Source organism: Marmota marmota, unplaced genomic scaffold (assembly GCF_001458135.2).
Source record: "Marmota marmota marmota unplaced genomic scaffold, marMar, whole genome shotgun sequence".
Classification (NCBI taxonomy): domain Eukaryota; kingdom Metazoa; phylum Chordata; class Mammalia; order Rodentia; family Sciuridae; genus Marmota; species Marmota marmota.
In genome coordinates this window covers 40,426,197-40,451,905 of record NW_026000057.1, presented here as the reverse complement: position 1 = coordinate 40,451,905, position 25,709 = coordinate 40,426,197, and the positions used below count along the sequence as shown (strand labels likewise).

The 25,709-nt window shown below is 36.6% G+C and overlaps 2 long non-coding RNA genes across 6 annotated transcripts in view; one reads left to right on the top strand and one right to left on the bottom strand.

The window, feature by feature from the left end:
* LOC125619810 overlaps positions 1-14,673 on the top strand; it is a 261,670-nt gene extending 246,997 nt beyond the window's left edge. Inside the window, exons 4-5 of the long non-coding RNA XR_007351414.1 lie at positions 1,659-1,890; positions 14,548-14,673. This is a non-coding gene — a long non-coding RNA (uncharacterized LOC125619810). The remainder of the gene's footprint in view (positions 1-1,658; positions 1,891-14,547) is intronic.
* Positions 1-25,709, bottom strand: part of LOC107141396 — a 102,483-nt gene that overhangs the window by 42,233 nt on the left and 34,541 nt on the right. For 4 of the 5 annotated variants that reach the window (XR_001503437.2, XR_007351412.1, XR_001503435.2 and 1 more), the window contains exon 3: positions 14,417-14,554. The exons of the other annotated variant lie outside the window; for it this stretch is intronic. This is a non-coding gene — a long non-coding RNA (uncharacterized LOC107141396). The remainder of the gene's footprint in view (positions 1-14,416; positions 14,555-25,709) is intronic. 5 annotated transcript variants of the gene reach the window in all.

Below are 25,709 nucleotides of genomic sequence, written 5' to 3'. Positions count from 1 at the left end.
GTGAATTTTTAAAAATAGCCTCAGTATTAACTAGTGCCATTTAAACGAGAAATTTAAAATCGATGATTTTTTAAAAAGATTGACTATTAAAAATATAATTTTGAATTGAAATAGTTTTCCTTAAAAGGTAGAAAAATACTTAAGTAAATTTTTAAACAGTTTTTAAATAAACATTACATTTTAAATGAAAATTTACATTTTTTCAGGAAAACGATTTCAAACAGCCCTGTTTGCATTAACTTCTTTATCAAATTGAACATAGTAACTCATATTATGAAGTCTATTACTTTCTACCTGTTTCTAGCTAAAAACCAACTTCAAACAGTGATAACACATCCTTTAATAACAGAGGAAAGCACTTGCTGGTTCTGTGCCATCAGAACTGTTGGATTTTGTTCTGAACCATGCTGTGTGGTGTTTAAGGTCCCTGTGTGTCTCTGAATTGGTGACAAAAGTGGTGAGAAACTGAGGCATCTGCAACAATTGTGATCAACCATATGATAAGTTTTTCTAAAGAACACTTTATAATTTTATTCTTAAAAATATGTATGCCTTGTATTTGTCCAATCAGAACAAAAAAATGGAGAAAAATATGTTTTGCATAAGAAAAAATGGTGGCATTATTTGCCTTTTAATCAATACACCAAGCATCAGATGAACACTCATATTTATTTTGAAGGAAACCAAAAGAAAAAATGATTATTTTCATTGACTGAAGAAATTTTTACTTAGAAAATCTTTTAGAGGGATGCTATTCATGATATAAAGTTAGATTTCTATCATATCAAACATTTTTGTGATTGTGATAATTTTTTCTCCAGTTTAGTTATTGTATCACTAGTTTTTTAACCCAGCTATGTACACATTTCCTTTAAGTGTTTTTTTTTAATTGATTAAAAAGTATTTATATAATATGGTCACAATTTGATCCTTTTCTAATAATATTACCTGGTTTTATTCCCATATACCTAGTACTTTAATGAAACTAGTGTCATGAAGGTTTTGAATATTGATTTTGGCTCTTTCTTAAGAAAATATCAACTACAAAACGTAAATAACTGTTCTATATCTGAAAAAAATTTTGTCCTTAATGAATAGTTAAGGACACACTGATGTCAAATCAGTCAATATTTAAAGAGAAGTTAGCAAAATAATAATTTAGGGTTAAAAATGGCTGGAATGGAAATGTCTAAATAATTTATTTAAAATTACTACAATTCTGTTTATATTTAAAGTGTCACTTCTGAGAAACCTTCAAAAAATAACACACAGTTGTGGAGAGATGGTTGGTGGGTGAGCCAATTCAGGATCAAATCACAGTAACAACAATATTCAATGCCACTGAGCTTGGTTATGATATGTCTGTCTCCTCTTTTTCTGTGTACGAGGATGTGGAAAGTGGTAGCTACAACAAGCCCTGTAACACTATCTATCAACAGGAGGCAGAAACATTCCAATTGAAGCAGAATTAAAAGATGAGGTAGATGGATTAAATATCGAGATTAGACAGAAGGATGGATGGATGGATGGATGGATGGATGGATGGATGGATGGATGGAGATGGATAGATTTAGACAGATAAATACATTTAAAGTTCTTTAATATTTAAAGTCCTGTTGTCGTTCTCTTAATTTTTTTTTTTCTTTCTTTTCCCATAGAACCATCTCTTCCTTCATCATGCCTGAGTTTTGGTGATAAGGTAAAAGAAGACAATGGGCCGGGCAGAGAGAGATGTCTAAAGCAATGGATTACTGCATAGCAGTGGAAAGCAAAGGAAGAGAGATCTGTATTTTTGTAAAGGATCTCCAAGAGATCTATACCACAATTAAGGCTTCATCTGTCATGAATTGGTGCTTCATAAAATTTTCACTTTTTGCCTTGGTATCACAGGTGAGAGGATTCGCTCACCATATTTCTTTGTTCTGTCACCTGTCTCAGCGCTAAAGAGTTATATAACTATACTCGGGTTATAAATAGCCTATCAAAATGAATCTGCAAAATCAGAAAAATCACCTTAAAAGTTTTAGAAATGACTATTTTTTAATGCCAACTCTCATTTTATATGGAGAAAATCTTGAAATGCATTGTGTATTGATAATGGATACTAATACACACTTCACCTTGTGTAGGTTGGCTTTTTCCACAGACCTACTGAAGGCCTTGAGAAGGCCATGCTGCCATCACACAAGGGCCCATTAACTGATCTTATAATTTCACTTTATATTAGCAAGTTTTTTCCTCAAAATCATCACCATGATTCAAAACTGTATATAGCCTTGGGGAAATGTCTATAGAGACAGGTTTACAACAAATATCCTTAAATATTTTATTCCAATTTTTAAGAAAGTACAGCAATAAGAAAGGAAAACATCAGCAAGTTATAACATTCTTGTTTTTATATAAATGAATCAATTAGAACTAAAACTCAACAGGCAAATTACGATGCCAAGAGATTCTCCTAAGAAGTTTATGAGACACAAAATCTCTCAGCTTTACTTTGTTAAATACATAAACACTGGATTACTGTGAAGGGAAAAAGTGCTATGAGAAATTATGGTTAGTCATAGAAAATGATGAAATATTTACACAAATCATATCCTCATTTTGTGCATGTTTTTATTGTAAGATGATAATTCCTTTGCCAGTTTTTTCTGAACTTTTAAGATTAAGAAATACTTGGATTGACTGATATGTATTTTTTTGCATAGAAATATGCAAAGTGATTAGAATAGTAGAAATTATTTGTTTATACCCACTAAAAAGTGAGATTAATTACTTTTTATTTAATTACCAAAATGCATGGTTATACACATCACCAAATATCTACTGATTTTAGATATAATAATTTAAATTATACTATATTCTAGTTTATATTTTATGTACATATGTCTAAACCATGACACATTAAAATGAGTATCAGGCATTCATCTTGGGGTAGACGACAACAAACTTATTGAAAATACTTATTATGTATATTATCTATCCTTCTACACATAAGAGATTACATTAGAGATACATAACTTGGAGTATTTGGTAAGTGATAATGTGTCCCAAGAGGCCCTCTTTTCCTTTGCCTCTCTATCCTTCCTAAAGAAAACATTCGGGACTTACAAATAATATATTTAATGTTTTATACTATATTAGAAGTTTGTTTTAGCAAGGTATTTCTAATAATTGATAATACAGTATTAATAAGATGCAAAAGTAAAAATACATACATCACATACACTTGTAGAACTAATAGTAGATACAAAATTATGTGCTTAAACATCTTAGCCTATTTTATTTCATATAGCATGATAGCATTATATGTTTACATACTTTCTTACTCCAGAGATTTAGAGACACTACGAATTAGTACCAATTTGTCCATTGAAATGGAACTATAGAGACTTCTCCATCCTTGGTTAGCCAAAAGGTTGTAGCCATAATCATCAATATGCCCATCATAAAGAGAAAATAATTTATATTTTAAAAATCTTTAAAAAATGATGTTTCCCATATTCCATTAATAGTGTGCTTAACATCCATTTCAGACATTTTTAATTGTCATATGTAACATTTTTTCACTATAAAAACACTTATTAAAGTGCTCAAGCATTCACTACAAATGAGAGATTTTATGCAAGATTTTCCTTTAAAAAATATCCATGTTTGGGGCTGGGGATGTGGCTCAAGCGGTAGCGCGCTCGCCTGGCATGTGTGCGGCCTGGGTTCAATCCTCAGCACCACATTCAAACAAAGATGTCCGCCCAAATACTAAAAAATCAATATTAAAAAAATTCTCTCTCTCTCTCTCTCTCTCTCTCTCTCTCTCTTTAAAAAAAATATCCATGTCTGTCTTTGGTGATGATTTTTTTCTGGTTCTGTCTCACAGCACCATTAAACCTGCTCACCTCATTTATTGACAAAAGTCACCATTTGAACCCCACTTTTCATCTTAAAGATCTTTACAAAACTTAATGAAGTCCAGTGGTATTTCTAGGAAAGAAAATTATATACTTGAGTAATATCCATATGAAGAAGAGGAGTTCTGTACCCTTTAAACCAAGCTGCTGGACCCCGAGGTTCTTCACATTTGGCCCCCTATAAACTGGATTCTATCTAACAACTGAAGGAGTCACAGAGATCATCTACTTCAACCTTCCTCGTATTTTCCAAACCAAAAAAAATGAGAGTTTAAAAGATAAATGACTAACACAAAATAAGACAATGAGTTTGTAACAAACCTAAACTGATTTGCTAACACTAAAATATTGCTAATGTTAATTGAACTTAAAGAATGTGCGAGACACTGTATTGAGCCCTGGACCTAGATTAACACTCTATGGTAATAACAGAATTATCCCAGTTATTATTTCCATAATATTTTATATTGATGAATTACTGAAGTATGAGGATAAAAACCGAAGCATTTAAGAAGTTATTTTTTTTTAATTTTTTTATTGTTGGTTGTTCAAAACATTACAAATTTCTTGATATATCATATTTCACACTTTGATTCAAGTGGGTTATGAACTCCCATTTTTACCCCATATACAGATTGCAGAATCACATCAGTTACACATCCATTGATTTACATATTGCCATACTAGTGTCTGTTGTGTTCTGCTGCCTTTCCTATCCTCTACTATCCCCCCTCCCCTCCCCTNTCCTTATATCAAAGAAGACATTTGGCATTTGTTTTTTAGGGATTGGCTGGCTTCACTTAGCATAATCTGCTCTAATGCCATTCATTTCCCTGCAAATTCCATGATTTTGTCATTTTTTAATGCAGAGTAATACTCCATTTATAAAATTAAAACCTTTCTGTAATCAGACAAAACAAAGTATAAAGAAGTACTTGTCTGCAGATGGCAGGTTACTGCCTCGACTGACCTAGTCTCTCTTCTAGAATCAATATACTCAAGATTACAAACATAAATATTTAAATATATCTAACAAAACCCAAATTGTTTATGATGGATCAATACATGTGTTCATTTTTTCAAATAGTTCTAGTTTTTCTATTGCACGCTTTCCTAACAATGATGAAAAAGAGTTTCTCATACAAAGCATATATTTTAGGCCTAAAGACTTATTTATATATTAAATTTGATTGGTGTGTTTTCCCCAAAATTACAAATTGGTTATTGACATTGAGTAACACATGACATTTATATTGTCATGAACCACATTATTATACAGTATGCAAAATAACCTCTTTATATATGAAACCATTCTTTGAAGCCCTAGCAACAAAACCTAATTTAAAGCCACAGAGCTAACAATTTTAAAATGAAGTATAGGATAGGAAATTCATCCAGATAGTTTTCTTGCTACTCAGTTTTATTACTTATTTCATAATTTCATACCCATTTTATAAATGTAAGTCAAATGCTTAGAAATTATATCTAATCCTAAAGTTTTCTTTATTTACTTTATATATTTATTTTGGTAAGAGAAAAAAAGGATTCTTAGTTTTTTTCCAACATTACTGGATAATTTCCCCCCTTTGCCTGTATATCTGACCTGTTTAACTCTTGGCCACCATCAGTTTAGAATATAACACTCCACAAGCTAAACCTCTTAACTATATAACACTAAATCAGTGAAAACAACTACAAAACAATTGAAATTTGTTTTAAGTCTTCCTGTATCATTGAAGATATTTTTAAATACATGTTTAATGATGTAAACTGTGAATAAAAGAATAATTATATGTGGACTTTTTTAGAATACTTTATGTCAATGCTCTAAGCTTTACCTGAAATCATTAAAGGGAGGGTAAAGTACCTAGTTAAGGCTTTCCGTGTCATATTTAGTCCATATTGTGGACAATATTGTTGCAGTTTGCAATCTTGATCCCAAGCGTAGCTCCCTTTTTTGCTGCAAGTTCTATACATCCCAGTCCATTGCCTTGCAACTTCCTTTTCTAGGAAGACACACTGACATCAAAGTTGGCCATAGTGAACTGGGGCTCTAGCTCAGTTGGTAGAATGCTTGCCTAGAATGTACAAGGTCCTGGGTTTCATCCCAGATAGATAGATAGATAGATAGATAGATAGATAGATAGATAGATAGATAGATAGATAAAATGTTGGTTGTATGACTTTCTCTGTGAACAAAATGTAATGCATCACTTCTAAGCAGAACTTCAGAAGGCAGTGCCTTTTTCTATCATTTCCTCTTCTTCCTACTGCCACAGAAATGTGTCCCCAAGAAGAGTGAATTCTTTAAGTTAGTCTCCAGGAGAAAACATGGAGCTGTTGCCACCAGTAGACAAAAAAACAACAACAAAAAAATCTCAGTCTGTATTGTTGAGATTTGGGGAATTTGTGTGAGTGTAACAAAACTTAACAAAATGTAACTGATAATATATATGCTCTATAAGATTGGTTGTGCTATATGGCTTGTATAAGAAGGAAACTGAGGCTCAGAGAAGTTAAACAAGTTTTCCCCCAAAATCGAGATTTGGAGTTTATAAGTAAAAATTCCTTTATGAGAGATTTTCTGTGTTTTGGTTTTCTTATCTGAAAAAAAAACTAGTAGTAATTTTTTTCTTATCTCTTACAGTTATACTTTAGAGGTGTTTTGGAGATTAAATGAGTTTATATATGTAAAATACTGAAGGCAGTATCTGGAAATAAATGTTAATTGTTGTTTTAATTATTATTGTTAGTTCCAGAGCTTACTACAAAATCACTTAGCCATTCTGAACATTATTTACTCATCTGTGGACTAGGGATAATAATACCCTTTTTATATATAGGGTTGTTGATGTAAATGACATAAAATACATGAGATTGCTTTCAAAGGTATTATTAAACTCATAACTTAACTATCATTTAACAAAACAATAGGCCATTGTCATAAAAATATACAACCATTATAAATGTACCAAGAATTTTCAAAAAAAAAAATTCTTCAAGAATCTCAGCTCTTCATTGTAATCAGATACCAACAAACTCGTATGTGCAAAGAAACAGAAGAGTCTCTATATATGTGATATCCCTATGGACTTTCTGGGATACTAGAAATGCTCTATATCTGCATAGTCTACTACATACCTACTAGCTATATGTGGACATTGAGCACCTGAAACATGTCTAGTACATCAGAGGAACTAATTTCTTAATTTATTCAATTTTAATTTATTTATATTTAAACAGTTACATGTAGCTAATGGCTACCATATTGGACAGCTCAACTCCAGAACTTAACATGTACATTAAAAATCTCAATAGTAACTATGCTTATGTTTGGATTAAGGCTTTGGAGTTTTCTTCCCACTCAACAAGAAGGTTCAAAAGAGGACAAAACCCAAGCAATTAAATATTTAGGTGATGGATATTCCAGAGAAAAATCTAAAGAATCACCTGTATACTGTGATGAGTTGGCTATAGATTGGTTTTCTCCAAATTTCAAATAGCAAGAAAATGAAGAAATTTGAAGTGAATAAAGCAAAGTTGTTTTCATAGGGCAAAGATCCTAAAGAGAGAAGAAACCTTGATGTAGCCTAGCAACTGACCTCTCAGAGCCAGCTACTCTGGTTTCAAAACCTGACTAAAGAGAAGCAATGCTCTGGATCATTCCCGGTGATCCCATCCTGGTCCACGTCTTAGTCAACTTTCACCTGGGCCACATCACTCGCTTGAAAATAGGTCTCCTGGGTTTTGTTCTAACCCCAGGCAGTCAATTCTTATGGCTACCTATGGGAGGGAGTAAGAGGTCAGAATCACAAACCTTATCATATAATCATACTCTGTTTGAAACCTATCAATGTCCTATCATTACTGTTAGAATAAAGTCCAACTTTTAGGTCCCACATCAGAAGCCCTCATCTCATGTCTCTTTCCCAACTCGTTTGTGATATCCCAACCACTCTGCCATTTTTTCAGTTCCATGATACCTCAAACTCTCTCTCCCCAGAGCCTTGTCATTGCTTCCCCTTCTTCCTGAGATACTCTTTTCACCCCTTCCTCTTGTACTGACTTGGTTAAACTCTACTTACCCTTCTAGTCTCAGCTTACTATCCTGACACAGAGAGGTCTCCCTTGAGCACTACTTTCACAGATCTCTCTCTCTCTCTCTCTCTCAATACCCACATCTCCTTCATGTCCCTTAATCCAATTTGTGACTCTTGCTCATTGTCTCCCCTGTCTCCCACACTATAATGAAGGGAGAAGTACATCCATATCATATCTGCGTTGTTCACTGCAATATTTTCAGCACTTAGCATACTCAATAAAGGTAGTGGATGACCCGATGAATTAACCACCTTTGGACTTGACTACTCTTGTTTCCTTCAAATACCCATTATCATCTTTCTCTGGGTCATCCTTAATATTTTGGCTACACTGATCTTTTCCCCTCATCTTCTAAGCATGCCGTTCCCCCTCTGGATTAGCCCTTTATTGTAAATCTGCCTCTTATATTTAAACGATGTACTCCTGTTCAAATGCCACTACTTTCCCTTCAGAGCCATGTTTCCACAACTGACATCTTCCCGAAATCTCCACTTATTCTTCATCCACTTGCAACTTGCTCCTTTAAGCTTTGCTTTCTTCCCTATAATATATCAAATTACAGCCTCGAATTTTAACAATTTCCCATAATTTTCAAATTTAATAGCATATTCCACAATGGAAATCACCCAGAATCTCACCATATTAGGATTCTACTGGTCTCATTTTTCTCTATTCACTTCCAAATCTTACCACATGCATTCATATAGTTGTAATTAATGGTAATTTTTATATTATAGTGTGAAAATTTGTTGCCTTATCATTATATTTTTTATATGCAAGGATGTCCATTTTTCTGATGTGTTGATGTACTATAATTAAACTACTTTCACATAATTAGACTTACTGTGTCAGTCGACTTTGCGTCTCTGGGATAACAACAACTTAGAGAAGGAAAAGTTTATTTGGGGCTAACAGTTTCAGAGGATCAGACCATGGATAGCCAACTTCATTGTTATGGGCCTGAGGTGAGGCAGAATATCATGGCAGATGACAGCCACTAGGCTGGTGGCAGCCAGGAAGCAGAGTGAGAGATCAAGGCACCAGAGACAAATATAAACACCAAGAGCATGCCCCAGTTATCTACTTCCTCCAGCCACACACTGACGGTAGCTCCATCCAGTACAGTAGACCTTTCAAATGTGGATTAATCCACTGATTCAGTTCAGTGCTCATAATCAGATCATTTCACTGTTGAACATTCCTGTGTGGTCTTACACATGAGCTTTTAGGGGATACCTCATATCCAAACCATAATGCTTACACAGGTTTTTCATTTTCTGTCCATTTAAAAAAATAGGAAGGATGTCTTTATGAACTTAATATTTCCCTGGTGTAGAGTTCATCCTTAAATTTCTAGGAACTGGGAATATGGAATAAAGGATATGATTATGCGATTGTTCTTGAAATGTACTATCAGATTTCCTTATGATTTTTTGAAATGTACTACCAATTTTCAGCATAAATCATTAAAATGTGAGCCCTCTTCACTCTCTTTTCACAGTGAGTTTTTCCCATTCCTGTCTCTCCTTGATCTTTCTACTGATTCCTTGGTCTTCCCCCCTTGAAAGCTTCTACTCCCTCAAAACTGTTATCACAACTCTTCTCAGCTGCTTTTATTTTCTCTACTACAGTTTTCTCCTCTCCCCAGCCGTGTATCTATTCTTATTATTCTTTCCGAAGACTCCCTTCTTCCAATTGCCTCTGCTCTTTAGGTATCAAATATTTATTACTAAAGTTTGCAAAATACTTTTTCTTTTTCTTTCTTTCTTTCTTTTTTTTTTTTTTGCTTCCTTGTTTGATATACTTATGGGGGCAGCTTAATTTTAGTTTTCAAGACCCAATTTAATTTTAATGAGCAGTGAATAGATACCAATAATAAGAAATGGTATAGTTTATAAAATATATTATCCTTATCAGTGGAGAAATTATATTAGGCAGGAAGTGCTCTAAAGCTTTTTTCTTGGATGTATCAATAAAAAGAATATAAAAATGAACTCAGAATTTTAAATGTCCGGTTTTTACTCAATTCACTGAAGTGATAGATACATAAATAAGTAGATATAGATTAAAAACTGCAGAGATCCCTTCCCCTTTACTGTAGACAAAAACATCACCTCTCTCGAGAACACAGCAGTCTAATGGGGCAAAAGGAAACTACTGAAACAGAGAGGGTCAGATAAATACAACATGCTGGAGAGTGTTCAAAGTCTGTGGGTATGGAATAGGGGCTTTGCTTGCCCTGCCCATGACTCATTCTCAAAAAATATCTGTTATCTATTATTTTTTTGCAGGGGGCAGAGAGGCCAGGGATTGAACTCAGGGGCCCTGGACCACTGAGCCACATCCCCAGCCTGATTTTTTATTTTATTAGAGACAGGGTCTCACTGAGTTGCTTAGTGCCTCACCATTGCTGAGGCTGGCTTTGAAGTCGAAATCCTCCTGCCTCAGCCTTCCAAGCCACTGGGATTACAGCTGTTATTTATTCTTGAGATGCCAAGATAAATGGAGGGTCCACAGAGCATATTAGAATGGGAATGACTAAAAAACATCCAGTTTATAGCTCCTTAACTTTAAACAGACTCATTCGCCAGAGTATGAGATCAGGAGCTCATAAGCAGGCACGCATGCGCAGGAAGTTACTAGGAAGGTGCGCAGCTGTAGAGCCAGCACAGGGCTGAGCTGGGTTGGGGTTCACAGCAGCATGAACCACGCGAGAGGCAAGACGGTGGAGAAGGAAGAGGTATTAGGGGCCTTTGAAGGTCTTAATCTATACCCAGAGGAGGGTGAGGGAGACCTTCAATCAGAAACTGAAACCAGTTACAATCAGAGAAATTACAGGAGCAAAAACGATGATGGATGCAGCTATACATCCTGGGTGTTGCTCCATGAGATTTCTCTTTATCCTTACCCAAAACCCCTCTTTCGGAGTCTGTTTCTACTCCTGGGGACCAATCCATTCCTAAGAAGAGTATAAACCAGACACACTGATAACACTGAAATATTTTATAGAACAAAATATGCTATTAAAGAATATTTATGATTGAAAAATGATACAATTGAGATAAAGCAGAATATGATCTCAACTGTGTTAAACACACACACACTCACCTAGAGAAGCAGAGCTTAGTTGCACAGACACGATTCACCCATCCACAGACATGTTTTCACAGGGTTCACACCATGGTGGGTGGTTAAGGCTTCTGTTTTGTTTCTATTTTTTAACTTACTAAATTAAATGGCCATTCAAATATTTCTTGCCTTCCTATTGGAAAGTACCTTGAGCTGTGTATGTGCAGACCCTGGAGACCAGATGAGCGTGCTCATGATCTAGTCACTTAGATGACCGCTCAGCTACACATCGCCACCACCACTGTGTTGGTTTTGAACATCATGCAGTTTTAAATTACACTTATTCTTTGTCTCCTATATTTTAACGTATATCCACAGTGGACGACCAGAAGTACAGGCAACATAAGAAACACTGATATTGAAATGGGAATTAATGAGAAACAAACAAAAGAAAGAAAGATAATATTTCAAATTTGTATTAAGAGGATTTCCACCGAATCCATATGTTAAAATCATCCTACCAATATTTTTTCGATATTTCCAAAACAGAGAAAATATTGGAAAAATTATCTCAGGTTGACTTTCATTTACTGGAGGTTAAGACCTCCTATCTGCACATATTTTTTCTGCGTAGTGCTTGAAAATATCCTAACACTTTCTCCTTTATTTAGTCATATGAACAAAACCATGAAATTATGTTTGAATAGATCCATTTTATAAAGTGTAAAGGGGAAGACTTGGAAATACTAGCTAATAAAAACATGTATTGTCTTTTTGATACCATCAACATAGATTTCAATCTATATTTTAATGTATATTTGGTCTCAAAACTATTATGTTATTTAAATATTTATTTGTCAACAAACCATATTTGTTCTTACACAATGGAAGTTAAGTAAAAGAATATGTTTCACCTGGCCAGATCGCTTAACACAAGTTTCTTGTTCTTTATCTGTACAAAGAAGGAATTGGTTGAGATGATCTTTTAAGGTCCCTTCCTGCTCCCAAATTCCATGATATTAGGAAAAAGGACCAGATCCAGCAAGTTCACACTGTTCTTCTATATAACAAATATAATTGTATAATCTCTCTTGAATTTTGCCCAATTTCCAGTCTCATGAGTTAGGGATAGATAGATGATAGAAAGACACAGATACAGACAAAAATGTAGATGTAGGGCCATAGAAAGAGCAATATATCTATGGTACTATGATAAGCCACTGTCAAAACTGGCATCAGGATCCATGTTTTCTGATACCTATGCTAGTGTTCCTATAATTATTATCATCATCAATGCATGTACCTATAAGCACATGTTGTTTTCCTTTTTATTTTTCTTCTCTAATTTTGCCTGTCCACATGCTCACATACATACCCACAACCTTATGCCCTCTTCCTATTCCAAAGTAACCAATTAAACAGTACATCTTTCCATGCATTTTTCTATGCCAACATAAATACCAACACATTTGTACATGTGTACATCACTTGAACAGAATAATCAACCAAACAACACACCTATACATATGTGGGAGGATTTGGTAAAATTTGATTTCCAAGAGGAGATCAAATTTAAAAATGATTCAACAAATTTTCTTCACCATTAATATACTAGATAATTCTCCCAAATTCATGTTTAATGACTGCATAATATTTCATGATATTTGTGTGCCATTATTTATGGACACTGCCTTAATTTTTACTTATCTGCTCAAATGCCATAATGTCACCATTTATGAGTTATTAATGTTCTCATTCGTTAATGTTCTCTTTGAAAGTTAATATAGGTTCAAAATCCAAACTTGATTAATTATAACATTCTCCATAGACTTGTAGAGAAACTGAAGAGTCATTACTATTTACAAGTGCAACATTTACTGTTTTATGTTTTTCTAGAATTTTTAAATTTTATAAAGTAAGGAAATTAATCATTTGGAATGAAAGATACCACTATATTTTGTCTACTGTTTAAATACTTAGAATCCATGTTTGTGCTGGCATATATAGCTTTATGCCCTTTGACAAATATCTTAACCTTCCTGCACTTCAGAACAGAGATGATAATATTACTTTCCTCATGAAACCATGGAGAGAATTTTTAAACTTTAAGACATCTATAAATATACATAGTATTTGTACGATGAACTTATTACATAGAACAGTGCCCAGTACCTAGTGAGCTCTCAGGGAGTGATGTCACTCACACTGTTAGTGACATTGTTATTACTACACTATAGCTCCATTTTTATGCATTTTTTTCAGGTAAGTAAAATTCCAGCGAGATTGTTTAAATCTCAACATATTTTTCATAAGCTTCTAATCATATGTGCTGGAAAAGAACTTTCAACATTCAAAACAGCTTATAATTAAAAGTACATCAAATGGCTCCCTTTGCAGCTTCATGGAGAAAAGTGAAATTCCCAAAGAGGTTGTAAGTTTTCAGCACTCCCACTAGAAAAAGAGAAATAGTTATAAGTACTTCCTCTGGAGGTTAACTGTGGCTGCCAACAGTCCAAAGAGTGGACATTTTGTTTACATCAGTTGCCATTCAGCAAATGCAAATTCAGCTCTCAGTCTGTTCCCTTCTGTCCTCAAATTTCATATGTTCAAGGATAATAGATGCTTCGAGTATATGAAGCCACCCACAGAACATGCAGCGCTTCGATAAAGTAGCTCCAACATTTGCCTGACAAGTGTCCTTAAAGAAGTTCCAGAAAAAAGGAAAAAAAAATCTTATTTGAGGGTGACTGTCTAGAATTTGCCAACTTTCAATAATGTGTGATGAAGAAAAGACATCACAAAGAAGGGAAAGAAACTCACTACTTAATAACTAAATTGAACAAAATATTTCTTCCATATATAAAGTAATGATGTCATTCAAGACCCATTTTTTAAGTGCTCCCCACTCCTTCCCCCACCCAAAACACAAACACCTGGACATCTGTTAAAGTACCACACCAAGAACACACACAAAATCCTGGATAGCAAAATGGTTCTTTTTTTGCTCTGGATGCTTGAATGTCTTCTCTTTGTGCCAGTTTGTGTGCTCAAGGAGAGTTACTTGAACTTGATCGTATGTTTCTTACTAGCTTTCTGAACACAGAGAAAGGCAGGCACTGATTACCAATCAAGATGCTCAGGTTCAAGCTCCCTGCCTCCCACTTAGCACTCTATCTACTCACCGGAAAATAATTTGTTTGAGCCAGGAAGGCTTACGGTTATTTATTCTTTATCCTTGATTTTTCAAAAAGCATCCCCCCACACACACACACACACCAGTGACCCTCACTAAAAGCAGATAGCATTGAAGAAGGACAAAATTCTGATGCTGTGCTTACTTTTAGCAACTGTAGTAAAGCTTTTCCAGTGCTGGCCCTTGATCCTGCAGCTCATGTAGGCTCAGCATTCGGCAGTGCAAGGCAGCTTTAATCTAATTCTCACTTCATTTTTCCCCTGGCTTTCTCCTTAGGACAAGTCTCAGGGAGGGGGGGGGAAGAAAAAGAAAAGAAAGAAAGAAGAAAGTCACAGGCCTGGCATGCCATAATACAAAAATGCACTGCTAATTACCACGGTTGTAATTCTTGATCCAGCCAAAATGCAGGTACACAATGACTTTACTTGGGGGCAGACTCTGCTTAACCCCTGCTTCGTTTTACCACCTCTTCAGCACGTTCCCTTGTCTTCAACAATGGTTTATCTCTTCAGGGTGATAACTGACTTGCTGTCCAAGAAAAAGAACCCCTCGGGAGGCATCCAGGTGAGGAGCACCAGAGCTGCTGATGGCCGAAACAGGTTTGGGATGGATTGTGACTTATTAGGAATAAAAAAAAAAAAAAAGAAACAAAGAAAGAAACCCAGCGTATTTCATTCTGGCTGTTTAAAAGACTTCATGAGGCTTAAAATGACAGCAGTGGACATCAGATGGTAGCAATCTGGTACCTTTCCTGTCAAGTGACAAGCTGTTCTAAAATCCAGAAGTGCTTTAGGTCCACTTTATAATGGAGCTAATATTTTTTTAAAAATTGGACACGTAACATTTGGTTCAGGAGAGCTTTGTAATGTACTTGGGAGAGTCATTTGCATGTGTTCCACCTATTTACAGTATTTTATATGGACTCAGCATTCATTAGAAAAAAAATGCTACTACCAACCATGACCAAGTATGAAGTCAGTGACTTTGCTGAATTAAAAAGGCCCTAGCAAGTGTACTTCTACCATAATTTAGTGCAAAAGTACTTCAGGGAGTTATTTCATACCTAAATTGGTCGTGCCTGCTCTAACCAACTTACCCCAGGATTTTCTTTTGAAATCTTCCATTTTTAATTAGGAATCATCTGAATTATCATGTAGGAGAGAGAGAAAGAAGGAAAAGGAAGGAAGAATGGATAGAGAGAAAAAGAACCTTCAAAATATCTCTAGAAGTAGTAGCCCTGTTCTTACCAACTTGGCTGTTTCCACCCTGGTCCAAGGCACCACCATCTTGGGCCTGACTTCATACAGTAGCCTACTAAGGTTCTCAGGGTTTCTACCCTGACCACTCTACTTTACCCGGGTAAAATAAAAATATAGATCCTTTTGTTTAAAAATATATGAAAGTAAATGTCATTGAAGTACAAAAATATAAAATGTTTTCCTTTCTTTCATGACATTCAGTTTGTCGTGGCATTTTTTACTTGCTACTCAATATCATGCTTCCAAGGATGTGGGAATCCTCGCAAGGTGAGTACAGACCCTGAAGGTGATGGAGCACCATCTCACACACAGAGCAGTGATAGCAGCACACCTCCACAAGGTGCTGCAGAAAGACAATCGCCCTTTCCCATGGACCTGCAACCCCAACCCATGGATGGGAGGTCCCCAAGGATATAAAGGAAGAGCCAAATATTTCCTGTGCTCACAAGAAAGGAAAGGAGGAGGTAGGTCCAGATTAAGCCAGCAGAGATTTGGTTAAACTTTGAGTTTGTTTTTTTTCAAAACCATCATTTTCCTCTAGTAATTTTGTCATTTTCTATCTAATTTATCCTTCAATCAATAACTACCAAGGGTAGAAAATGTCAGAGAAAATGTCAGAGAAGTTGAAACAAAAAAATATATATAAATGTGAAATATAATGTTACACTTAGATATTTTATGTAAACACCTCATGTTTTAAAGTTAATTATTTGGAATCTCTTGAATGATTCTTATGATAATTCTAAATTAGTCTCAAAGCATCTTCACATTTTTTTAATGGTCATACAAGTCTCAGCTGTTTCGCTACAAGAAATTCTTATTTAATAGAACACAGGTGGAAATTTTGAATTTACAGCTATGCATTACAAGTATTTGTTGAGTCAAGTACTAGTTGCACAACTTTTTTCTTTTCTAACAATTCTTATGCCCACATTGAGGGCATCAAAAGGGGAAGAGACAGGAATCTGTGAGAAGACAAACTGCAGAGAGCTGTTGGTGGCCACGAATCCCCATTTTCTGCCTCGCACAGGGAAGGCTAAGGAATGTGCCTCCAGGTCCAGGCTTGCTAAGCCTACCTTGCACCAGACTCTAGCTCGAGTGGAACCTTGTTAGAGTCTGTAAACAAGTCTGGATGGCGCCTGGCAAAATGCCAGAGGGAGTGGTTTGTGAAGTAACGCCAGCGAGCCATTAAGTGTGGAGATTCCTTATTGGTAGACTGCTGTATCGAGTTTATGTTAATTAAGATAAGCTGTGTGGAATGTATAAATACCTCTGTTGTCCTACAATAAACGGCTCCTACTCCTGCTGTATCAACGTTCACAAGTTGCTCATCACCCCCCCACCCCCCCCACCCCGGCTAGTTTGCTGCAGCTGGACTGCGGCAGAACCTGTCCTAAAGTTGGGAGAGGATGAGTGATACTTGCCAAGGAGACTCCAAGGGCATCAGAGGGAGTGCAGCAAAGGACACTTGGGGTGCTCCAAGGTGGATCAATGCTAGTGCACGGTCCACAGAGGTAGACCACATGGAAAAGAAAGCCCACAGCCCTTTGGAGTCCTGTACAGAAAGGCCACCAAGTAGGCAGGTGGGATTCCGACAGAAGGCGGCTGTGCCAGACAACAACAAAGGTTACCCAGTATGGCAAATGGAGACCAGGCCAGGGGCCCGGAAGAGAAGACTTCCTGAGACCCAAGAAGGCATTGGCAGCAGGATTGCAGATTGCATATAGATACCTGCTGGAAGCTGAGGGGAGAGAGGCACAAGGGGATACATATCAGAGCTCCTCTTCCTCTTGTACTCTCATGGGAGAGAAAGACAGACCTTGGGCCAGGTGTGGTGGCACAAGCCTGTAATCCCAGCAGCCTGGGAGGCTAAGGCAGGAGGGTTGCAAGTTCAAAGCCAGCCTCAGCAAAAGCGAGGCGCTAAGCAACTCAGTAAGACCCTGTCTCTAAATAAAATACAAAATTTCTGGGGATGTGGTTCAGTGTTTGAGTGCCCTGAATTCAAACCCCAGTATGAAGAAAAAAACAAAAACACTCCCTAATGATATGGGTAGCAGTAGGCACAATGAAAATTACTGTGATAGTCCCCAGAATATTACAATAGCTGACTAGACATGCCCTCCTCACCAGCACCCTCACCAGCACCCTCACCAGGTATCAGAGGGCATCTATTATCTGTTTAAATGTGTCTCTTTGGGGGGCTACCAGAAGTGGCACGCATTCCCCTAAGGAAACTTTCAGCCTGTGATTTCATTTCCATGCAAGTAGGGGTCCCCATATGTAACACTTTCCCATTTATAGTGTTTGCTTTTCTTAGTGTTTCAAAAAAATTATATAGGAAAGCATTGCATGTTTGCAATTAAATTGGGTTTGGAAAAGATTTATGCAGACGAAAATGTGAAATGATAGTCATGTAGTACCATTGTACATGGACTCAGACAAACTTCTATACACATTTGCAGAGAAGAAAAAGAAAAACATTCTGTAGGAATGAAAACCAATCTTCTTCATGAATACAATTTTGAGACAGCATAGCCTTAACTTTTGGAGGAAAGGGTGAAGTGTAAGAAAATAAAGCAAAGGGATGTGCCTCCAGGTCCAGGCTTGCTGAGCCTACCTTGCACCAGTCTCTAGCTCGAGTGGAACCTGTCCTAAAGTTGGGAGAGGATGAGTGACACTTGCCAAAGAGACACCAAGGACAACAGAGGGAATGAAGCAATTTATAAATGCATAATTCACCTGATTTTTCACTTACATTGACATTTTTCTTTTTCTATATTTGCTCAAAGAAATTTCAAATCAGACAGTATGTTGTTTTATTTTCAAATAAATATGTAATCAAAAAGTATTTTCTGGTTAATTTCTGGAAGTCAGAATTACATTAGATAAGCAACCACAACAGAAGAGAAAGCTGGTGAGATAGGCCTCTTTCCCACAAGGAGCTTACGATTTAATCAGAGCAATAAGAACACAACATGAGTCAGAAACTTTTTAGAGTAAATGAAAGCTCAGTTCACTTAATTTATGGAGGCAGAAATTAAATCCCACAGGCTTGCTCCTAGGGTTTACAGAGCTAGTGGAGAACAGGGTTAGAACCCAGCATCTTAAATCCTGAGGCCCTCTTGGTTAAGTGATGTATGAAATAGTCCAGACTATCCTTCGCAATAGCTGGATATCATGGAGAAATAGGGCTTTCGTTAGTCTTGAAAGATTTATCAGAGGCTCCTGTCTTGGGGATAGAAGTCGGGGATGAGAACCAAGGGGAAAAATAAATTAGCAGATCTTTTCCCTTATGACTATATGCAAAATTTTAAATATCACAGTGTTGTTGCTTTTATAAGAATCCCAAATAGGCTTTTAAAGGGGAAGGGGGAATGACTATAGTGCAGAAAACCATAGAGGGGTGGGGAAGATAAATCCCCTGAAATTGATTTTTTGAAATATGAAAACAAAGGAACCTGAAAAAGTAGAGCACAATGTAAATGCTGGGGTAAAGAAAAAGGTACAAAGAGGCCAGATCATCCAGGATCTTTAAAGTCCAAGGAGGGAGGTTAGTGTTAGTGAAGTAGAAAACCTTTTATAGGTTAGGTTGTTCTATTAACATAATTCAGTATATATTTGGCAACTTTGACAACTAAACAGAGGTGTTCCTAAATTATCAGTTGTAAAAGAAAGTGGGAAACACACACAGCTTTCCTCTGGCCAAAACCTGATTAGCATCAAGTTTAAGACTATCATTTCTTCATGTTATAGTTTAAGTATTCTGAACATCTGTGTTACCTTTTAGGGTACATCCAACAGAGACGTGCTTGGAATCCGTAGATGTGTGTAATTCTATAAACCAAATTATACAAAGAAAAAAGGGATTTTGGAGAGTCACTTTCTAAAAATGAGCATGCATTTATACCCAGGTAGGAGCCATTCCCACCTAAGTGGTTAGAGGTGGTCTGTGCAGTAGCCTGATCCAGAACTGGTGCTCCTGCAGTGGGGAGCATTGAATTCCACTTCCTCACCATTCACCCACATGTTGAGAAAATGAATTATTTTGCTCCCACTAACAACTCATTATTCACTTGGATGAATTTTCTGCTCTTCCTTGGAGGGTTTCCCTACCACTGACCTCCAGCTCCGTTAGCCAAGTTCTGGTTAACAAGGGGCTATTCCAGACCGCCTCCAGAATGACATGGGCTGACTGCCGCCTCTGCTGACGAACGTCAATCAAAGCGTCTGAAAGCCGCCGGGCCCTGTCAGCCGTGGTCTGAACCACGCTTTCCCAGGAACGCCCGTAGCATGGCATCTTTGTTCTGTTTTCAGATAAACAGATCCAATTCCTCAACAAACAGACTGCTACAGTCCTTTTGATAACAGTGTAATAATTCAAAACAAATGATTCTCCGCTTTGATGATAGCACTTTTATGGGTCATGAAGAAATCCTCCCACCAACATCTGTTTGATTTTATCTACTTGAACTTTATCCTCCAGTTGAAGATTTATAAGCTGAAATCATCCCAGCCTATTAAAGTCAAACTAATGTTCAGGCACTAAGCAGAGAACGAAAGTGCATTTCCTAGTCTTTCCACAACCTTTTGAAAAGCTGTTGTGAGCAAAAGAATATTAAAAGTTTGAAGAATTTTATATTTGGCTGAGCCTAAGCCAACACTCCCCTGATGGAGGCCTGATGAATTTAATTTGTGCATTTTAGGAAAAGTTATTTATGAAATTATTATTTTAAAAGATAACATGAAAAAAAATTTCAGAGGTTGTTTACATTAAAGGCTGTTTTCTCAAGTGAAATCCACTATGGGTCAAGGAAATGCGATCCAAACTTCTCTCTCTCTCCCCCCCCCACCCTTGATTTCCCTATAGATGACAAATTTTGAAGGCATTGTTCAGTGATCCTTAAATTTAACTTAATAATAAGATAAACTGATGACCCTCAAACACAAAGAGATTTTAATTTGAAGAAAAAGACAGCAAGGCTGCTACAGACGGAGAGACCAGAGTCCTGAGTTCAGATCACAAATCCTCCATTGCTCAATAGTTTAGTTAAGCAAGGAGCCAGGGGATGCTCTCTGGAAATGAGTGTGTGACATGGAAAGTGTGTGCATATGTGTATTTGAATAGGGACATGTAAGCATTTCACTCTGTAAAGGTTAAAACTTCCACCGTCACTTCTGACCCAGTGCCATTATAAAAAGCATCACTTCTCTTCCCCATTTTTCCCTGCTTTTAACCACCCATGTCTCACTTCTCTGGTTTCCTTCCAGATTTTTGCATTCACTGGTTCTTCCCTTCTCCTGTATTTCTCTTTTCTTTTTACAATTCCCATACCCCCTCTGCATTCAAGCAGGCATCGATGGGGATAATAAGCCAGCACTGAACAGGTTTTTCTGAACAAATTTTTATACTTGATTTCAAATTGGACATGTTTTCATGCTCTTAGGGAAAAAAAAAGGAGGACTTTTAAAATATGATATCTTTCTTCATTTTGCAGATGATGATGCCATGGCACAAGTTGTTGGTACCTCATTCAAAGACATACATAGATCATTTCTTCATTTATTCTTTCTTTCAATAAATATCAGACAACCATTATTCACCTAACATGCTATTCAGTGTGAGAAAGGCACTGATAAGGAAACCTGGACCCTGTTCCTGGTTCTGTGAAATTTATGGTTTATAGATGGAGGAAGGAAGTAGGAGGGGCTGCTATCATTGCTGTCACTAATGACACCAACACGTGTAGGCAGACACCAGCATGTCAAAGGGGGCTACCAAGAGAAGAGCCACAATGTAGTCAATGCACACCTCTAAGAGGAGATTTGAATTAGTGATGTCTGTGAATTTCCCTGAGGATCTGGTACAAACTGAGCCCTCAAAGATAAGGAGGAGTTAACCAGGCAAGAGAGAAAAGGCAGCTCAGGCAGGGGAGAAGCTTGTGCCAAGGCCCTGTGGCAGGAAAGCATCAGTGACCAAAAGAAAGGCAATTTCTTTTAGGTACTGCAGAGAGAGGAGAACGGGACATGCGGCTGGAGAGGTGGGCAGTAGAGACCTTGAGGAGTTCCATGGTTGTGATTACGATTCTTCCCAATGCTCATTTATCTGAAGATAAGTAAAAGGTTTGATGCAGAGAAGTTATCTGATTAGATCTGTATTTTGCCTAGGTCATTGTGCTTTTGTGTTCATGCAGGAAGGGGCAGGAATAATCACTCATGGACTGATGAGGAGATTCAATCCAGGCAAGAGACAATGCAGGCTGGACTAGGGTACAGGTGGCGATTGAGAGAAGTGGGCAGATTTGAGATTTTACAGGGATAAAGCTTGCAGGATCACATGATGGAGTGAATGGGGGAGGGGCAGAAGAGGGGGAATAAAGGATGACTTTCAGATTTCGAGCTTTGAGCCGGGTGGAGGCCAGTGCCTTCGACTGAGATAGGAAACACTGAAAGATGACCAGGTCTGAGAGAAGATCATGAGTTCAGTCTTACACATGCTGATTTTGAGGTGTCTTTGAGACATCCAAGAGAGGATGTCAAGTCAGTACAAGAAACAGATCTGGACTCTTAAGATTTCTAGTTCTTTCCAGTAAGCTCCTACAGCTACTACGCTATGTTCACTTGCAGAATAAATGTACTTGTTTTTTGTTTTTTGTTTTTTTTTTTCTGTTTATTGACTAAACACTCAGGATAAATGATGAGTAACAGAGGTCAATTGATGAACTTTGAGACTTAAATAAAGTGGTTTCTGCTTATACCAATAACTCCTGAACGTATGAATAAGAAACAGCATTTAAGTAGGCTTTATTTTCTGCAGAACTTGGAGTTAACCACTGTTGAATACCAAAAGATTTAAATTATCTGATTTCTATCTCTCAGTGATTTAATTATTTGTTCAATTACTCCTGGAAGTAGGTCCTTTAACAAATAAATTGTACAGGCAGCCCTCTATATTTCCTACATGTACAGCCCATCTGTCAATACAACTCATATTCAAATATTAAAACAGCATTACTAAAGAACTTCTGTTATTATTTAGCAGAAGATCCCCACTTTTAAATCTAAAATACAACATATGTCTACAAGTCATTTACCTGCTTTTGACCCTACTTTCCCTATTCTTGAAAGTAAGGATTTTTTTCTTTAAGCTACATGGTGCGAGTATAACTACCACACACACAAAGGTCATGTCATTGCAGCTGTGTTCTCCTGAGACAGCACAACAATTAACATCAGCGTCTGGGGCTAATCACCACATACATCTCTTATCACCTATACTGACTCCCTCAAGTGCTACCATCTAGTACTTACTTACTTGCAAAATATGAACATGTGTCACACGTAAAATTTAAATTCTCATCACTTTGTTGAAGAAAGGCCAATATATTTCCCCATCGATGCAACTTGCAGAAGGCTCAGCTATAATATGCAGAATTCTGTACAGGACTGTCTGATTCCATTTTGCTGTAAACGGCAACTGAAACTCTTTACACATCTTAAAAGTATTTTGCGACCACAAGGAGGAGATGACCCCAAAGATTAGCATATACTCCCATCACTGTCGGTGTTCCTAGCCCCCATTTGAAGACAACCCATAAAGCTCTGTCCTTCTAAATTACAAACATGCTTGTATAAATTTTCCATTTACAACAAATACAAATTCTGGGGTCAAACATCATAAAACAAAATTTATGATGGTGAAAAAATGGAAAAGCTGAATAATCCCACAGAAAGGAATAAATTACATGAGTACAGTGTAGATCAGTGCCCCGAGCATATGACTGAAGCCAAAATCTTAAGAATTCTTACGTTGATTTATTATCTCTCTTTATTGTTACCTGAGAGCTATCTATTTAACCTCAGTGTGCTTCAGGTTTCTAAAATGCTAAATTGCAGTCACATTGTGGTCATCAACCCAACCAACAATGATATTACATTTCTTTTCAATTTCTCTTGTCCATGAAGTTTTACGCAGAGAAAGTAAACTTTCTCATGGATCTGCAGTGAACAAGAACAAAAAAGCCATCTCCTGCCTACTGAAATGCCTCTGCAGGTTCACTATCCTCAGGATGCTCAAGAAGTCTTTTACTTTTAAAAGAAATTTTATCCCAGTTTTTTGAAGAGTTAATCTGTTGCAAATTCTGATCACCTGGATTAGGATCTTTGGGTCTCAGTTCTGGGGCTTCTCCTTCAAACGGCTCATAAACTGCACATGCTTAGCCACAATGAGTGAAACAAAGCTACTAAATAACATTCTGGTTATCAAGGAGATCTCAAGTGCTGAACTTGATAGTCACTATCCATTTGATATTCAAGATAAAATATGAACTTGAATCCGCCTGAAAAGAAACTATTGAAACTTACCTAATTTACATTCAAAGTACTGAAAATTTAAGTAGTGATTTTCACCCCTTTGAAAGTATGCCTGCCCCCAAAATATCCAGCTTGCATTAAATGGAGGAAAAGAACTTTTGTAGAAAAAGAACTCAGCAATGTGTGTGGCTCTGCACTAACACAAGCTCTAACTAAAACTATTTTGTGTTTTTATAAAGTTTTCACACATATTTTCCTCTGGATCCATTTGGTATGTAATGTTTACCAAGTGAATATACTTAAAGAACTCACTAATTTATTGCAAATGATCTTAACAGCTTTGATAAAACTTTTAAAAAGCTACATTCTGAAACGAGAATAAGTTTTATTTGTATTTATTGATTTGCCCATGATTTGATTTAAAAGGTCCTACTGTTTACCGTGAGCATCCCCAGGCTCCTGAGCAATACACAAAGCTATTTCTCGCCCATTTCATTAATACCTAAAGGAATCTTTTTGCTGGTTTTGAAATTTTACATTTATATGAATTTTCATAAAACTTCTACCTGTATACTGAATATCAAACAGAATTTTCTCTAGAAGATGGAGAAGTGCAATCAAATGTTAAAAAGAGAAGATAGGTAGTACTCAAAGTTTTGTTTTCAAAGGCTCCCTTGGGCCCTTTTTACTATGCATCCTTTGATTTGAAGACTTTCCTCTCAGAATAAATTCACCAAACCAACACCTGATTGACTAGCTACAAAGTAGACATGATTTTTGAGCTTTTCTTCAATCTTACTTCAGCAAAGGAAGCAATGAAAATCTTCTGAAATGCAAAGTGTCTTTCCATGCAAGGACCATGTTAGGGACAGCACCACTAACTTGTGTGCTGAAAAAGCAGTCTCCTCCTTGTGACAGCGACTCACTCAATTTGATGTGAAATAGTATAAATGCTGGACAACGAACTAGGATTAAGGAGGCAACCCCCAGCTTTGGAACAAGTCTTTTTTCCTGAAAAACTCTCCTGCCCACCTGGAATTTGAACTCATGACCTTGGTCTCAAGAACAATATTTTCTAACCTAGTGAGCTGCTCAGATCAAACCTTTTAAATAGTCACCTATTGTCAAAGGAGCATATACGTGTGTGCACACATACACACACACAAATGCTCAAACATACACATGCTTAAAATGCTATCAGAAAATGATTGGCCACATTATTTTAAGATTCTTAATGCAAAGCCATTATCATAACAACAGTAACAGAAGAGAGGAACAGAGTTGCTGTTCAGATGTAATTACTGTTTCATTCAAGTTTCATTCAGGACACCGAAGGGTGTCCTGTGGATTTGAGTTAAATCTGCTAGACTTTTTTTTTTTTTAGTTGTAGATGGATGCAATATATTTTATTTTATTTTTTTAATGTGGTGCTGAGAATTGAACCCAGTGCCTCACATGTTCTGGGCGTGTTCTAGGCAATCACTGGACTACTGGGCTACAACACTAGCCCCCCAAATATGCTAGACTTTTGAAACCTAATGTCTAAATGAGATACACAGAAAAACAAAGACACATAGTGTCATGTTACATAGTCTCCTTTTGCCTTCCTATCTTTAAGGTACAAAAAAAGTGAGTGGTTTTATTCTCCTTGTTTTTTTTTTTTTTTAATTCCTAAAGGTACAGCTAATTTGAAAACCAAAGTCTAAAAAAAAAAAAATTCATCCTTTAGTAGATAACATCATGAGTGTATCTGTAGTTAAGAGACTATATGAGTATTAATTACAACTTCAATAAGCATAGAAATTGCAAGATATGGTTTGAAACACTATGAGGTCCAATTTGTAATAAAAATACCATTAAGATGCTTTA